General features: G+C 46.5%; 1 protein-coding gene across 7 annotated transcripts in view; it reads left to right on the plus strand.

The window, feature by feature from the left end:
• The first annotated feature begins 692 nt into the window (after positions 1-692).
• DTNB (dystrobrevin beta) overlaps positions 693-18,268 on the plus strand; it is a 235,251-nt gene continuing 217,675 nt past the window's right edge. For 6 of the 7 annotated variants that reach the window (XM_073625026.1, XM_073625024.1, XM_073625027.1 and 3 more), the window contains exon 1: positions 693-846. The gene's annotated coding sequence lies outside the window, so the exon portion shown is untranslated. The remainder of the gene's footprint in view (positions 847-18,268) is intronic. The other variant, XM_073625032.1, reaches the window with a different exon arrangement.

Here is an 18,268-nt window from a genome sequence, read left to right on the forward strand (position 1 = left end):
ATCCTCTTATGTCAGTGTCTCAGTCCCCAATGTCAGTATCTCGGTCCTCTATGTCAGTGTCTCAATCCTCTATGTCAGTGTCTCAGTCCTTGATATCAGTGTCTCAGTCCTCTATGTCAATGTCTCAGTCCCTGATATCAGTGTCTCAGTCCTCTATGTCAATGTCTCAGTCCCTGATATCAGTGTCTCAGTCCTCTTATGTCAGTGTCTCAGTCCTCTATGTCAATGTCTCAGTCCTCTATGTCAGTGTCTCAGTCCCTGATGTCAGTGTCTATATCCTCTATGTCAGTGTCTCAGTCCCGGATATCAGTGTCTCAGTCCCGGATATCAGTGTCTCAGTCCCTGATATCAGTGTCTCAGTCCTCTGTCAGTGTCTCAGTCCCTGATATCAGTGTCTCAGTCCTCTGTCTTTGTCTCAGTCCCTTATATCAGTGTCAGTCCTCTATGTTAGTCCCTGGTATCAGTCCCTGATATCAGTGTCAGTCCCTGATATCTCTGTATAGAGATCTGTGGGGGTCGCACACTGATTGGATGGAGTGATGAGGGAAGGACGTGTGATGATCAATCAGCTCTGTGCTGATCTCGGCGCTCTCAGTGACCAGTGTACACACTGACTAGGAGGACAGCGGAGATGTGGTCACGTGGACCACTGTGGGCTAACGTCACCAGCCGCCAGTCACAAAGATGGGGGAAGAGAAAATCTAATAGCCTGACTTCATCGGGAGGCGGAGCCCAGGCACGCGCAGCGGGGAGCGCGCCGCCCTGGCTGCCAGGAAGAGGGAAAAGCGCGTCCCCGCCCGGTGCACCGATACCAGAGCGCGCAGCGGGTAACGGGACCGGAGAGAGGTGAGAGTCGGGCACTGTGCGACACCCCGACACCGGGGACTGACACCATGGACAGAGATAGTGATATGAAGAACTAAGACACTGATATTAGGGACTGAGATACTGATATACCTGACACTGAGAACCAAAATACTGACATCAGGGACTGAGACACTGACATAGAGGACTGAGACACTGATATCAGGGACTGAGACACTGACATAGAGGACTGAGACACTGATATCAGGGACTGAGACACTGACATAGAGGACTGAGACACTGACATAGAGGACTGAGACACTGACATCAGGGACTGAGACACTGACATAGAGGACTGAGACACTGACATCAGGGACTGAGACACTGACATCAGGGACTGAAACACTGACATCAGGGACTGAGACACTGACATAGAGGACTGAGTCACTGACATAGAGGACTGAGACACTGATATCAGGGACTGAGACACTGACATAGAGGACTGAGACACTGATATCAGGGACTGAGACACTGACATAGAGGACTGAGACACTGATATCAGGGACTGAGACACTGACATAGAGGACTGAGACACTGATATCAGGGACTGAAACACTGACATAGACTGAGACACTGACATAGAGGACTGAGACACTGACATAGAGGACTGAGACACTGATATCAGGGACTGAGACACTGACATAGAGGACTGAGACACTGATATCAGGGACTGAGACACTGACATAGAGGACAGACACTGATATCAGGGACTGAGACACTGACATAGAGGACTGAGACACTGATATCAGGAAATGAGACACTGACATAGAGGACTGAGACACTGATATCAGGGACTGAGACACTGACATAGAGGACTGAGACACTGACATCAGGGACTGAGACACTGACATCAGGGACTGAAACACTGACATCAGGGACTGAGACACTGACATAGAGGACTGAGTCACTGACATAGAGGACTGAGACACTGATATCAGGGACTGAGACACTGACATAGAGGACTGAGACACTGATATCAGGGACTGAGACACTGACATAGAGGACTGAGACACTGATATCAGGGACTGAGACACTGACATAGAGGACTGAGACACTGATATCAGGGACTGAGACACTGACATAGAGGACTGAGACACTGATATCAGGGACTGAGACACTGACATAGAGGACTGAGACACTGATATCAGGGACTGAGACACTGACATAGAGGACTGAGACACTGACATCAGGGACTGAGACACTGACATCAGGGACTGAGACACTGACATCAGGGACTGAGACACTGACATCAGGGACTGAAACACTGACATAGAGGACTGAGACACTGATATCAGGGACTGAGACACTGACATCAGGGACTGAGACACTGACATCAGGGACTGAAACACTGACATAGAGGACTGAGACACTGATATCAGGGACTGAGACACTGACATCAGGGACTGAGACACTGATATCAGGGACTGAGACACTGACATCAGGGACTGAGACACTGACATCAGGGACTGAAACCCTGACATAGAGGACTGAGACACTGACATAGAGGACTGAGACACTGACATAGAGGACTGAGACACAGACATAGAGGACTGAGACACTGATATCAGGGACTGAGACACTGACATAGAGGACTGAGATACTGACATCAGGGACTGAGACACTGACATCAGGGACTGAGACACTGACATCAGGGACTGAGACACTGACATCAGGGACTGAAACACTGACATAGACTGAGGCACTGACATAGAGGACTGAGACACTGATATCAGGGACTGAGACACTGACATAGGACCAAAACACACATCAGGGACTGAGACACTGACATCAGGGACTGAGACACTGACATCAGGGACTGAGACACTGACATCAGGGACTGAGACACTGACATAGAGGACTGAGTCACTGACATCAGGGACTGAGACACTGACATCAGGGACTGAGACACTGACATCAGGGACTGAGACACTGACATAGAGGAGTAAGACACTGACATCAGGGACTGAGACACTGACATAGGACCAAAACACACATCAGGGACTGAGACACTGACATAGAGAACCAAAACACTGACATCAGGGACTGAGACACTGACATCAGGGACTGAGACTCTGACAGAGGACTCGGACACTGACCTCGAGGACTAAAACTATGATATCAGGGACTGAGACACTGACATCGGGGACTGAGACACTGACATCGGGGACTGAGACACTAACATCGAGGACTGAGACATTGACGTCAGGGACTGAGACACTGACATCAGGGACTGAGACTCTGACAGAGGACTCGAACACTGACATAGAGGACTAAAACTATGATATCAGGGACTGAGACACTGATATTGAGTACTGGGACACTGACATAGTCCCTGATATCATAGTTTTAGTCCCCTCTGTCAGTGTCTCAGTCCTTGGTGTTACCATCTCAATTCCCTATTATGCTGTCTCAGTCCCTGATGTCAGTGTCCCAGTACTCAATATCAGTGTCTCAGTCCCTGATATCATAGTTTTAGTCCTCTGAGACACTGATATTGCGTACTGGGACACTGACATCAGGGACTGAGACACCATAATAGGGAATTGAGATGGTAACACCAAGGACTGAGACACTGACAGAGGGGACTGAGACCTTGTGATAGTCTGGTCACATTACTAAGTCCTGATCTAGCACTGTGCATTTTTCATTCATTCATTGTAGTCTTCTGTATTTCTATAATGAAGCCTCCTGCACTGTTTGTATTAGTGATACCTAGTGGCACAGTGCTGTAGTTCTATGCTGTCAGAGATGTGGATTTCTATGATGTCAGAGATGTGTAGGTCTATGCTGTCAGAGATGTGTAGTTCTATGCTGTCAGAGATGTGTAGTTCTATGCTGTCAGAGATGTGTAGGTCTATGCTGTCAGAGATGTGTAGTTCTATGCTGTCAGAGATGTGGAGTTCTATGCTGTCAGAGATGTGGAGTTCTATGCTGTCAGAGATGTGTAGTTCTATGCTGTCAGAGATGTGGAGTTCTATGCTGTCAGAGATGTGGAGTTCTATGATGTCAGAGATGTGTAGTTCTATGATGTCAGAGATGTGGAGTTCTATGCTGTCAGAGATGTGGAGTTCTATGCTGTCAGAGATGTGTAGTTCTATGCTGTCAGAGATGTGTAGTTCTATGCTGTCAGAGATGTGTAGTTCTATGATGTCAGAGATGTGTAGGTCTATGCTGTCAGAGATGTGTAGTTCTATGCTGTCAGAGATGTGTAGTTCTATGATGTCAGTGATGTGTAGGTCTATGATGTCAGAGATGTGGAGTTCTATGCTGTCAGAGATGTGGAGTTCTATGATGTCAGAGATGTGGAGTTCTATGATGTCAGAGATGTGTAGTTCTATGCTGTCAGAGATGTGTAGTTCTATGCTGTCAGAGATGTGTAGTTCTATGCTGTCAGAGATGTGTAGTTCTATGCTGTCAGAGATGTGTAGTTCTATGCTGTCAGAGATGTGTAGTTCTAATCTATGCTGTGTAGGTCTATGCTGTCAGAGATGTGGAGTTCTATGCTGTCAGAGATGTGGAGTTCTATGCTGTCAGAGATGTGTAGTTCTATGATGTCAGAGATGTGTAGTTCTATGATGTCAGAGATGTGTAGTTCTATGCTGTCAGAGATGTGTAGTTCTATGCTGTCAGAGATGTGGAGTTCTATGCTGTCAGAGATGTGGAGTTCTATGATGTCAGAGATGTGGAGTTCTATGATGTCAGAGATGTGGAGTTCTATGCTGTCAGAGATGTGGAGTTCTATGATGTCAGAGATGTGTAGTTCTAATCTATGCTGTGTAGGTCTATGCTGTCAGAGATGTGTAGTTCTATGCTGTCAGAGATGTGGAGTTCTATGCTGTCAGAGATGTGGAGTTCTATGCTGTCAGAGATGTGTAGTTGTATGATGTCAGAGATGTGTAGTTGTATGATGTCAGAGATGTGTAGTTCTATGCTGTCAGAGATGTGTAGTTCTATGCTGTCAGAGATGTGTAGGTCTATGCTGTCAGAGATGTGTAGGTCTATGCTGTCAGAGATGTGTAGGTCTATGCTGTCAGAGATGTGTAGTTCTATGCTGTCAGAGATGTGTAGTTCTATGCTGTCAGAGATGTGTAGGTCTATGCTGTCAGAGATGTGGAGTTCTATGCTGTCAGAGATGTGGAGTTCTATGCTGTCAGAGATGTGGAGTTCTATGCTGTCAGAGATGTGGAGTTCTATGCTGTCAGAGATGTGGAGTTCTATGCTGTCAGAGATGTGGAGTTCTATGCTGTCAGAGATGTGGAGTTCTATGCTGTCAGAGATGTGGAGTTCTATGATGTCAGAGATGTGGAGTTCTATGCTGTCAGAGATGCGTAGTTCTATGCTGTCAGAGATGTGTAGTTCTAATCTATGCTGTGTAGGTCTATGCTGTCAGAGATGTGTAGTTCTATGCTGTCAGAGATGTGTAGTTCTAATCTATGCTGTGTAGGTCTATGCTGTCAGAGATGTGGAGTTCTATGCTGTCAGAGATGTGGAGTTCTATGCTGTCAGAGATGTGGAGTTCTATGCTGTCAGAGATGTGGAGTTCTATGCTGTCAGAGATGTGGAGTTCTATGCTGTCAGAGATGTGTAGTTCTATGCTGTCAGAGATGTGGAGTTCTAATCTATGCTGTGTAGGTCTATGCTGTCAGAGATGTGTAGTTCTATGCTGTCAGAGATGTGTAGGTCTATGCTGTCAGAGATGTGTAGTTCTATGCTGTCAGAGATGTGTAGGTCTATGCTGTCAGAGATGTGGAGTTCTATGCTGTCAGAGATGTGGAGTTCTATGCTGTCAGAGATGTGGAGTTCTATGATGTCAGAGATGTGGAGTTCTATGATGTCAGAGATGTGGAGTTCTATGCTGTCAGAGATGTGGAGTTCTATGCTGTCAGAGATGTGGAGTTCTATGCTGTCAGAGATGTGGAGTTCTATGCTGTCAGAGATGTGGAGTTCTATGCTGTCAGAGATGTGGAGTTCTATGCTGTCAGAGATGTGGAGTTCTATGCTGTCAGAGATGTGGAGTTCTATGCTGTCAGAGATGTGTAGTTCTAATCTATGCTGTGTAGGTCTATGCTGTCAGAGATGTGTAGTTCTAATCTATGCTGTGTAGGTCTATGCTGTCAGAGATGTGTAGTTCTATGCTGTCAGAGATGTGTAGGTCTATGCTGTCAGAGATGTGTAGTTCTATGCTGTCAGAGATGTGTAGGTCTATGCTGTCAGAGATGTGGAGTTCTATGCTGTCAGAGATGTGGAGTTCTATGATGTCAGAGATGTGGAGTTCTATGATGTCAGAGATGTGGAGTTCTATGATGTCAGAGATGTGGAGTTCTATGATGTCAGAGATGTGGAGTTCTATGATGTCAGAGATGTGGAGTTCTATGCTGTCAGAGATGTGGAGTTTTATGCTGTCAGAGATGTGGAGTTCTATGCTGTCAGAGATGTGGAGTTCTATGCTGTCAGAGATGTGGAGTTCTATGCTGTCAGAGATGTGGAGTTCTATGCTGTCAGAGATGTGGAGTTCTATGCTGTCAGAGATGTGGAGTTCTATGCTGTCAGAGATGTGGAGTTCTATGCTGTCAGAGATGTGGAGTTCTATGCTGTCAGAGATGTGGAGTTCTATGCTGTCAGAGATGTGGAGTTCTATGATGTCAGTGATGTGTAGGTCTATGATGTCAGAGATGTGGAGTTCTATGATGTCAGAGATGTGGAGTTCTATGATGTCAGAGATGTGGAGTTCTATGATGTCAGAGATGTGGAGTTCTATGATGTCAGAGATGTGGAGTTCTATGCTGTCAGAGATGTGGAGTTCTATGCTGTCAGAGATGTGGAGTTCTATGCTGTCAGAGATGTGGAGTTCTATGCTGTCAGAGATGTGGAGTTCTATGCTGTCAGAGATGTGGAGTTCTATGCTGTCAGAGATGTGGAGTTCTATGCTGTCAGAGATGTGGAGTTCTATGCTGTCAGAGATGTGGAGTTCTATGCTGTCAGAGATGTGGAGTTCTATGCTGTCAGAGATGTGGAGTTCTATGCTGTCAGAGATGTGGAGTTCTATGCTGTCAGAGATGTGGAGTTCTATGCTGTCAGAGATGTGGAGTTCTATGCTGTCAGAGATGTGGAGTTCTATGCTGTCAGAGATGTGGAGTTCTATGCTGTCAGAGATGTGGAGTTCTATGCTGTCAGAGATGTGGAGTTCTATGCTGTCAGAGATGTGGAGTTCTATGCTGTCAGAGATGCGGAGTTCTATGCTGTCAGAGATGCGGAGTTCTATGCTGTCAGAGATGCGGAGTTCTATGCTGTCAGAGATGCGTAGGTCTATGCTGTCAGAGATGCGTAGGTCTATGCTGTCAGAGATGCGTAGGTCTATGCTGTCAGAGATGCGTAGGTCTATGCTGTCAGAGATGCGTAGGTCTATGCTGTCAGAGATGCGTAGGTCTATGCTGTCAGAGATGCGTAGGTCTATGCTGTCAGAGATGCGTAGGTCTATGCTGTCAGAGATGCGTAGGTCTATGCTGTCAGAGATGCGTAGGTCTATGCTGTCAGAGATGCGTAGGTCTATGCTGTCAGAGATGCGTAGGTCTATGCTGTCAGAGATGCGTAGGTCTATGCTGTCAGAGATGCGTAGGTCTATGCTGTCAGAGATGCGTAGGTCTATGCTGTCAGAGATGCGTAGGTCTATGCTGTCAGAGATGCGTAGGTCTATGCTGTCAGAGATGCGTAGTTCTCTGCTGTCAGAGATGCGTAGTTCTCTGCTGTCAGAGATGCGTAGTTCTCTGCTGTCAGAGATGCGTAGTTCTCTGCTGTCAGAGATGCGTAGTTCTCTGCTGTCAGAGATGCGTAGTTCTCTGCTGTCAGAGATGCGTAGTTCTCTGCTGTCAGAGATGCGTAGTTCTCTGCTGTCAGAGATGCGTAGTTCTATGATGTCAGAGATGCGTAGTTCTATGCTGTCAGAGATGCGTAGTTCTATGCTGTCAGAGATGTGGAGTTCTATGCTGTCAGAGATGCGTAGTTCTATGATGTCAGAGATGCGTAGTTCTATGATGTCAGAGATGCGTAGTTCTATGCTGTCAGAGATGCGTAGTTCTATGCTGTCAGAGATGCGTAGTTCTATGCTGTCAGAGATGCGTAGTTCTATGCTGTCAGAGATGCGTAGTTCTATGCTGTCAGAGATGTGGAGTTCTATGATGTCAGAGATGCGTAGTTCTATGATGTCAGAGATGCGTAGTTCTATGCTGTCAGAGATGCGTAGTTCTATGCTGTCAGAGATGCGTAGTTCTATGCTGTCAGAGATGCGTAGTTCTATGCTGTCAGAGATGCGTAGTTCTATGCTGTCAGAGATGTGTAGTTCTATGATGTCAGAGATGCGTTGGTCTATGATGTCAGAGATGCGTAGGTCTATGATGTTAACCAGCCTACTGAATTATCTTCTCTTGATCCGTACTGCAGGCAATAGCCATGGGTGCTGATCAGTGTATTCTGATGGCGGGAAGTCTCGTCATTGTCAGAATACACGGAGCGGGAGGATTCTACCAAACACAACAAATGTCTGGATGGAGGATTCGAGTCATTAAACCAATCGAGTCATTGGATTTCTGTATAGGAAGCCTCAGGCTCTCATCACCTGCAATGATTGATTTATCTCTAGCCCCTACTATTTGGATGGAGCTGGGAGAAGATCACATACCTGTCAAGTGTCTCTGATTTCCCCACCCTGACCTCCCGTTCTGCAGATACAACCAGGAATAGCACTCTCTGTTCTTCTCCCGGGAATTACTTAAAATATAACTAAAGACATTTTTTTTTTTTCATTTGGTTTTGGACAGAGGAAAGAAGGACTAGAACCCCTGTTAGGTGTTTATTACTGTCCGTGCCCCTGATTTACACTCTCTATTGGTCCTATTTACCATTATCACCGAGGGTGGAACTTTTGGATTGTCCCCAGAACAGGGATAGAGATGCAAATCTTCCAATGGGGACACTAGTACTGGAGATGGCCTGGAATTCTCAGTTTGCAGGGATTTTCTCTCACTTCCTGTGTTGACTATGGAACAGGAAGTGAAGGGAAATCTCCCAATGGGGACACAGATGGAAAAAAAAACAAAAAACTGACGGGTTATAACCCTCCCTTACTCTGCCCAAAATTGAGGAAAAAAGTTTTGCCTTTTTAGTTCCACTTTAAAAGTGAATTAGACAAGACAAAAATCTTCCCTTTATAGTGACCTCTGCTGGTGACCATTGTTAGTGGTGGGAAATCAAAAACTATTTTTAAAGAGATTTCCCCCTTGCTTTGGAGGGATTACTCTCACTTCCTGTTGTGTTTGGGGAATTACTCTCACTTCTGGTTGTTTGGAAGGATTACTCTCACTTCCTGTTGTGTATGGAAGGATTACTCTCACTTCCTGTTGTGTATGGAAGGATTACTCTCACTTCCTGTTGTGTATGGAAGGATTACTCTCACTTCCTGTTGTGTTTGGAGGGATTACTCTCACTTCCTGTTGTGTTTGGAGGGATTACTCTCACTTCCTGTTGTGTTTGGAGGGATTACTCTCACTTCCTGTTGTGTTTGGAGGGATTACTCTCACTTCCTGTTGTGTATGGAAGGATTACTCTCACTTCCTGTTATGTATGGAAGGATTACTCTCACTTCCTGTTGTGTATGGAAGGATTACTCTCACTTCCTGTTGTGTATGGAAGGATTACTCTCACTTCCTGTTGTGTTTGGAACAGGGTGGATTTGATTTAAATCAAGTTGATTTAAATCACTAGTAAAAAGGCTTGATTTAAATCATAATTTTCAAAGAGCAACTGTCCATCTCTGTCCCGCAGCCACTCCTCCTCTGACCCGCTGTTGATTCACTGACAGTCCCATTCACTTTAATGCGGCAGTGACACAAGGTGAGGGACGTGGCGGTAGCTGGTGAGTGGATGCCGGCTAACAGGTGCTGCCATGTTGGATCTGAAATGACAGGCGCTCTTTAAATGTAAGGACTTATTCTTGCTGGTAGTTAGAATCTTTAACATTTGCAAACAAATTGAAGGTTTCCTATTTAGAAGAATAAGCTGTCAGGTTAGTAAAACAGTGATATCAGAACCAATTCAGTCATACAGTTTGTAGTGTACATCAATTTGCAAAACAATGGGATTGTGTTTGGAAGGATTACTCTCACTTCCTCTTGTGTTGGATTTCGGAGGGATTATTCTGACTTCCTATTGTGGTTCTGGAGGGATTACTCTCACTTCCCGTTATGGTTGGGGGGGGGGATACTCTCACTTCCTGTTATGGTTGGGGAGGGATTACTCTCACTTCATGTTATGGTTGGGGAGGGATTACTCTCACTTCCTGTTATGGTTGGGGAGGGATTACTCTCACTTCCTGTTATGGTTGGGGAGGGTTTACTCTCACTTCCTGTTATGGTTGGGGAGGGATTACTCTTACTTCTTGTTATGGTTGGGGAGGGAATACCCACACTTCCTGTTATGGTTGGGGAGGGAATACCCACACTTCCTGTTATGGTTGGGGAGGGATTACTCTCACTTCATTGTATGTTTGGGGAGGGATTACTCTCACTTCATGTTATGGTTGGGGAGGGATTACTCTCACTTCATGTTATGGTTGGGGAGGGATTACTCTCACTTCATTGTATGTTTGGGGAGGGATTACTCTCACTTCATGTTATGGTTGGGGAGGGATTACTCTCACTTCATGTTATGGTTGGGGAGGGATTACTCTCACTTCCTGTTATGGTTGGGGAGGGATTACTCTCACTTCCTGTTATGGTTGGGGAGGGATTACTCTCACTTCCTGTTATGGTTGGGGAGGGATTACTCTCACTTCCTGTTATGGTTGGGGAGGGATTACTCTCACTTCCTGTTATGTGTGTCCAGGGTTGTACACGAGTGCATGTGTGCAGGTTTGTGAGATTAAGTGCCATTGTATACCATGTAGCCGCGAATAGCCATTCATTGCAGTGGGGGGGGTCATACACGGCACCTGAGGGATTCTTTGGCTGGCCATTTACACTCCAGGAACATGAAGGGATGTATTGCAGAGGTGTACTGATAAATTACTTATATATATATATATATATATATATATATATATATATATATATATATATATATATATATATATATATTTTTTTTTTTTATTGTTATTTTTTTTTTTTTATTATATATTTTTTTTTCATAATGAGATCTTCTTATTAGCCTCTAGAGGGACCTCTCAGTGGCTTAGTGCAATTTCTCTAGTTCTATATTAACAATTGTTGAGAGAGGTCACACAAGGAGTGCATTGGTTTAAACAAGTGACATAGACTTTAATTGGATATACATGTGTAGATTTCAGCCTGTGAGTTGAGCAAGGGAAATAAAATACCCCCCCCCCCCCTCCTCCCCCGTACATGATAGTCCTCCTTATGAAAAAGGAATGCCCAATTTGAACCCCAAAGGCCAGGGTAGTAAGAGAAGGAAGATGATTACCAAGACCTTAAAGTGGTGTTCCGGCCGAAATTATACTTTTTAAATAAAAATACCCCTATAATACACAAGCTTAATGTATTCTAGTAAAGTTAGTCTGTAAACTAAGGTCTGTTTTGTTAGTTTATAGCAGTAGTTTGTTATTTTATAAATTTACAGCAGGCCGTGGCCATCTTAAGTCTGGGCATCTGAAGCCAGACTGTATTTCTTCCTGGATCTCATCCTTGCAGATCTCGCACATGCTCAGTGGAGCACAAGCAGTGTATTAGGTTTCAGGTCAGGTTTCCATAGCAACGGCAGTGTCAGAGGAAGTTGCCGCCTCTTCCCAGAAGGCACTGCAAACAGGAAATGATGCGATGGGCCGCGGCCAGGGAGGAGGAAGTGAAAAATGAATACAGCAGATATACAGTAGGTGCTGAGAAAAAAATAAAAAAATATCCAATTTGTTTACAGTGCACAGTTTAGGGAGGGATGCTGAAGAGTTGTAAAAGTGGGTGGAACTCCACTTTAAATTCTTGGCGTTGCCATTCTCAAGTTTCAGACTGATCTGGTGCCATGTGCTGCAATTTTTTGGCTGTATACAAGCCTGGAGTTTTCTGCGATGCTTGTAGGGTTCCAATTTAAGATCTTGGTTATCATTCCCCTCCCCCCCCCTCTTATTACCCTTACCTTTGCGGTTCAAATTGGCATTCCTTTTTTATAAGGAGGACTATCATCTTCCTTATCAATATGTTGTGAACATGAACTGATTCCTGAAGAAGCCCAACTTGGGCAAAATGTGTCCATCCCACCATCACTTTCTGCTCTGTTGTTTGTATAGCAAACTTGGCAGCATTTATCACATGATTTTAGATAGTATTTTCAGATTTTAATTGTGTATAATAAATATTGTTGTTTTTAAGTATAATGCCCTTGTGTGTATATTGCCAGGCAAACAAGATATTTTGTTCTGTTTTGTTTAATATATTGCCAGGCACGCCAAGAACCCACCATATGCCCGTGTCTCCGCTACTGGGAGAAGGGTTACCCTGTTTTTTTTCTACTATTAAGGCGACATAACACCTTGTCCAAATGCCTTCTGAAAATCGATCCACCGCAGATTGCTTTTCAGAGGGCAGAGCTAGTTTAAACAAGCCTTGTGATGAGCTTTCCATTTAGTAGTCTGGACTTCACCCCTTCGAAATCTCTTTCAGATAGGTGGCAGTGCCAATGAAAAGTGATCCACAATGGATCGTTTTTCTGTGGTCTCCACTCCCCAGCTCGTGTAATCAAAGAGGCGGGGTGGGCATTGCCTGGCCCACAGCTAATTGGAGTAAAAAAAAAGAGCGTGAGTCCAGAGCTTGAGCAGACATGAGTTTGAAGGATGCCAAGCTCATCTCTAATCATGAATGGGGATGTGATAAGCGGCTGAGGCATTCCCCTTCCTGTAGGCACACAGTGGCGTGTGTATACATGGCAGGGGGGGGGGGCGGAGAATGCCTGGGCCACTTATGATTGGCTGGGTGCAGTGACAGGTTCCTGGTGGAATAACTCAGACGGGTTCAGACTAGGATCCAAACACACCTGAGCTTATCCCTTTTTAGTGATCACAGCATTTGGGCTGACCTGGGAACTCTAGATATAGAAGAGATTGCCGTGTCATTCAATCTTGTCAGCAAAAACATCCAAGTGTTAGGCGGAGGCGCCCTTTAAATAGGCTGTTTTACTGTCTGTATTTCCTATCATGAACAAGATTTTTTTTTTTTTTTCACACTGACTACAAATATTGGCGGAGGAAGAAAGATCGTTTTCACACTGCAGACAATTAATGGCCACATTCAGGAAAAGCCTTCTTCCTCTCCTGGCAATTCACAGAGAAGCAGACCTTTTACTCTTGTCAGATCTTTTCCTCGATAATACGAGTATTGCCCTGAGTTCCCCTCTCACCAGAAGACGATGAGTGATCTTCTGCAGGAAGTTTTATCTTCACATATTGGCCGGCAGCGAGAAGGGAATCAATCAGGACGGGGGGCACAGGAGTGACTGGTCAACAGGCTCCTTAGAGTAACGGCATGAAGAGGGTTCATGTCCGCCATCAGGAGTCAATCACAATCATTGCTATGTAGGGTGTCAGTCATTGGTTCAGTCTTATACCATGGAGGAACCCTCTAAATCATTTTCATCTCTGCCAAACATGATTAGATGTACTATAGCTGCAGTATAAGGTACTTTAGCCTGATCATTAAAAAAAAGGAATAAAGAATGGAGTGGAGCATTTTACAACACTCTCCTTTGCTGTATGTGACAAATGATTTTCACAATGTAAAGATATAATAATAAATGCCGAAAAAAAGAAGCCCAGTGGAAAACATTTAGTGTCTCCTTACACCTAATGGCTAGTAGACAAGTGCCTGAATTACACTGGTGGTAAGGGCCCCCTTAGGTTGGATGCTGATCGGACGAGGGGCCCCTTAGGTTGGATGCTGGGCGGACGAGGGCCCCCTTAGGTTGGATTCTGGGCGGACGAGGGCCCCCTTAGGTTGGATGCTGATCGGATGAGGGGCCCCTTAGGTTGGATGCTGAGCGGACGAGGGCCCCCTTAGGTTGGATGCTGGGCGGACGAGGGCCCCCTTAGGTTGGATGCTGGGCGGTCGAGGGCCCCCTTAGGTTGGATGCTGGGTGGACGAGGGCCCCCTTAGGTTGGATGCTGGGCGGACGAGGGCCCCCTTAGGTTGGATGCTGGGCGGACGAGGGCCCCCTTAGGTTGGATGCTGGGCGGACGAGGGCCCCCTTAGGTTGGATGCTGGGCGGACGAGGGCCCCCTTAGGTTGGATGCTGGGCGGACGAGGGCCCCCTTAGGTTGGATGCTGGGCGGACGAGGGCCCCCTTAGGTTGGATGCTGATCGGACGAGGGCCCCCTTAGGTTGGATGCTGATCGGACGAGGGCCCCCTTAGGTTGGATGCTTTCTGGGGGATTGGATTCCAATCCCCCTCCCTTAGATTGGATGCTGAGCGGACGAGGGCCCCCTTAGTTTGGATGCTGGGCGGACGAGGGCCCCCTTAGTTTGGATGCTGGGCGGACGAGGGCCCCCTTAGTTTGGATGCTGGGCGGACGAGGGCCCCCTTAGGCTGGATGCTGGGCGGACGAGGGCCCCCTTAGGCTGGATGCTGGGCGGACGAGGGCCCCCTTAGGCTGGATGCTGGGCGGACGAGGGCCCCCTTAGGCTGGATGCTGGGCGGACGAGGGCCCCCTTAGGCTGGATGCTGGGAGGACGAGGGCCCCCTTAGGCTGGATGCTGGGCGGACGAGGGCCCCCTTAGGCTGGATGCTGGGCGGACGAGGGCCCCCTTAGGCTGGATGCTGGGCGGACGAGGGCCCCCTTAGGTTGGATGCTGGGCGGACGAGGGCCCCCTTAGGTTGGATGCTGGGCGGACGAGGGCCCCCTTAGGCTGGATGCTGGGCGGACGAGGGCCCCCTTAGGTTGAATGCTGGGCGGACGAGGGCCCCCTTAGGTTGGATGCTGGGCGGACGAGGGCCCCCTTAGGTTGGATGCTGGGCGGACGAGGGCCCCCTTAGGTTGGATGCTGGGCGGACGAGGGCCCCCTTAGGTTGGATGCTGGGCGGACGAGGGCCCCCTTAGGTTGGATGCTGGGCGGACGAGGGCCCCCTTAGGTTGGATGCTGGGCGGACGAGGGCCCCCTTAGGTTGGATGCTGGGCGGACGAGGGCCCCCTTAGGTTGGATGCTGGGCGGACGAGGGCCCCCTTAGGTTGGATGCTGGGCGGACGAGGGCCCCCTTAGGTTGGATGCTGGGCGGACGAGGGCCCCCTTAGGTTGGATGCTGGGCGGACGAGGGCCCCCTTAGGTTGGATGCTGGGCGGACGAGGGCCCCCTTAGGTTGGATGCTGGGCGGACGAGGGCCCCCTTAGGTTGGATGCTGGGCGGACGAGGGCCCCCTTAGGTTGGATGCTGGGCGGACGAGGGCCCCCTTAGGTTGGATGCTGGGCGGACGAGGGCCCCCTTAGGTTGGATGCTGGGCGGACGAGGGCCCCCTTAGGTTGGATGCTGGGCGGACGAAGGCCCCCTTAGGTTGGATTCTGAGCGGACGAGGGGCCCCCTTAGGTTGGTTGCGGAGAAGTGTCAACATTTCTGTGGTTCAAAGGGTCCCCTTTCCTTAAGGCATAGCACAGTTTAACAAAGCATGTACCAGACTGATATAATTGGTGGGATCCTAAGTGGCAATTCATATGATCGATGCCAGTTAAAGCCAGCCTAATTACCCCTCAGGGTCACATGAACTCCTAAAACGTGTTGGCTTTTTATGAAACAAGTCTTAATAAATTAAATCTAGATGACATACATTCTGCTTTTGGTGCTTTCCACTTATATTTGTGATCAGTACAGCAGTGCTCTTACCGTGGCGCTGGGCCCCCCCTTAAATTTGTGATCAGTGGTGAAGGGCCCCCTTAGATTGGGTGCTCATTGGGACAAGTACCTCTTTATATTGGTGGCCAGTATAAGAACGCTAGAGAGGTATTCAGTGTCTTCTAGGCTACATTCACACTTGTACGACTCCAGTTGCGCTGACTGGATGGGTGCAACTTTTATAAGACTTCGGCTTTGACCAGTGATAATGGACAACTGTTGGACACAAGCTGCATTGTATAACATTCGGGTATGAGTTTCATGCAACTTCTGAGGGTTAACATTGAAGTCTATGGCCCTGAAGTTGCATTAAAGTCAGGACTAAAGTAGTGCATGAACTACTTTGAATTTGCTGCAACTTTAAGTCACGCATATATGAATGGTTATCACTGGAAAACATGGGGAACGACTTGTCATGCAACTTTGATTTCCAAAGTTGCGTGACAAGTCGCACAAGCGTGAATGGGCCTGATTGCTTTTGATTTTTCTGGGGGGGAAAGTGCCAAAGTCCTTGTACAAAATGAGAATGAGTGGCCTCACAAAACAATATGAAGTATGTAAAAGTCTACAAAATGTACCATCATCCAAATTATTTGAGAAAGAATGTTGGGAGTGTGGGCCCCACCCCAGACTCACCAGAGGAAAAGGGCAAGTGGACTATCGCGGTACATGTAAAGAAGGTGTACATAGGTACTACAAGACATTAATAAAAATATACAAAATGTATTGGTACAAAATAACAAAAACAACAATTTCCACTAAAAGAAATGCAGATGACATGGTATTTCGGTATTTCAATTAGTTTCGCGGTTTTACCGCTTCATCAGGTAATACATCTGCGAAATGAAAATAAAGATACCATAATATAGAAATAACAAATCGAAAAAGGTTTACTAAATCGGAAAAAAATGGGGAAGGGATGAAAAAATGATCATAATTATATGAAACGGCTTACCCATGCCTTGGTTGGTGCACAGCGTAAAGCGACCCGGAAAAGTCTCCCACGGCGATTGGGAAGGAGGTATAGGCAGTAACCAGCTAGCTAGCGTCTGGGTAAAAAGAGTGTGGAGGATTGATAATGTCAGGCAAATGCCCACAGTCATAAAGGAATAGGGGTGTGGGGGTGATGGACAGGAGCCACAATGAGGAAATAAATAGGGTGAACCATAAAAATGGCAGAAAAGGAACCAAGAAGAAGAATACCAAAAGGTGGTTGGAAAGAGAGAGGAGAAGGTAGTAAGAACGGGCAAAGGGAGGGGGGTGTAAAAATGAAACGGGGGGGGGGGGGGGGGAGGGGGGAGAAAGGAGAAAAGGAAAGGAAGCGGGGAAAAGGGTGATAGAAAGAAGGTGGAAGAAAGAGAGAAAGAAAAGGGAAAAGAAAAAGCAAGGGAAATGGGGGTGAAGTGAATGCTACTGCCAGCACAGTGACAAGATAAGAACCAATAAAAGTATAGTGGAATCAAAATATATAACAAGTGTGTGAAAATGAACCGTGGGAATTGTGAAAAGAACCAGACGCATTCAGTACTAGTGAAAATGGTGTAACAGGCCATGCCTAAAAGTGAGGACAAAAGGTGCAGTAATGACTAAGGTAATATTTACCTAGATAGTAAGAGCGTTACTATGGGAGACCCGGAGATAAATACTCATTCAGATCAATACAGTTATGTATAGATCAGGGGATGGAGTAAGCCAGGGACAAATTCCATAAAGCATGCATCATATAATGCTGCTTTAGAAACAGAGTCCAATATCTATAAAAAATAATAGTAAAACATAGCATTGCAATTAGTGTAATAGTGCTATCTAATAGACCGCCATCCTCCTTAGAGAGGTGCGGCGTGATAAGCAGGCATTTCAAAACTAAGAGCAAGGAGACTTACTGAAAAAAGTGTTGTCCGGGACTCCTCCGGGTCCCACGCTGGCCTGCGTGTATAGCGGGAAAAGCCCGCTATATATGCCTCCTTCAACCCACACTGTCGTACGGCGCCGATGATGGCGTCAGGGGTTCTGCAGAGCGCGAGCGCAAGAATTCCCCGTTTTTTCCGATTTTGTAAACATTTTTCGATTTGTTATTTCTATATTATTGTATCTTTATTTTCAATTCGAAGATGTATTTCCTGATGAAGCGGTAAAACCGTCAAACTAGTTGAAATACCAAAATACCATGTCATCTTCGTTTCTTTTAGTGGAAATTGTTGTTTTTGTTATTTTGTACCAATACATTTTGTATATTTTTATTAGGCCTCATGCACGCGAGACGCTGTTAAACTCGTGTTCAGAGGCAGTTGGACACTTTTTTCAACTGTCCCTGAACCCATTCAGTGTTATCCTATGTGTCCATGTAGTCTCGTTTACAGTTTACATACAGTCTCGTTTTTTTGGCGTTTTTAGGCAGTTGCGTTTAACCTCGTTTTTCCAGAAGCAAGAAAATGGGTTCAGACGCAAAAGTTTTCCACGTTTCAGACGCCAAATGCAGCTAAACACCGGTACCGCGTTTAGCTGCGTTTGCATTTATAAGTGTTTTTTGCAAC

The sequence above is a fragment of the Aquarana catesbeiana genome, linkage group LG04 (assembly GCF_042186555.1).
Source record: "Aquarana catesbeiana isolate 2022-GZ linkage group LG04, ASM4218655v1, whole genome shotgun sequence".
In the NCBI taxonomy this organism is placed as follows: domain Eukaryota; kingdom Metazoa; phylum Chordata; class Amphibia; order Anura; family Ranidae; genus Aquarana; species Aquarana catesbeiana.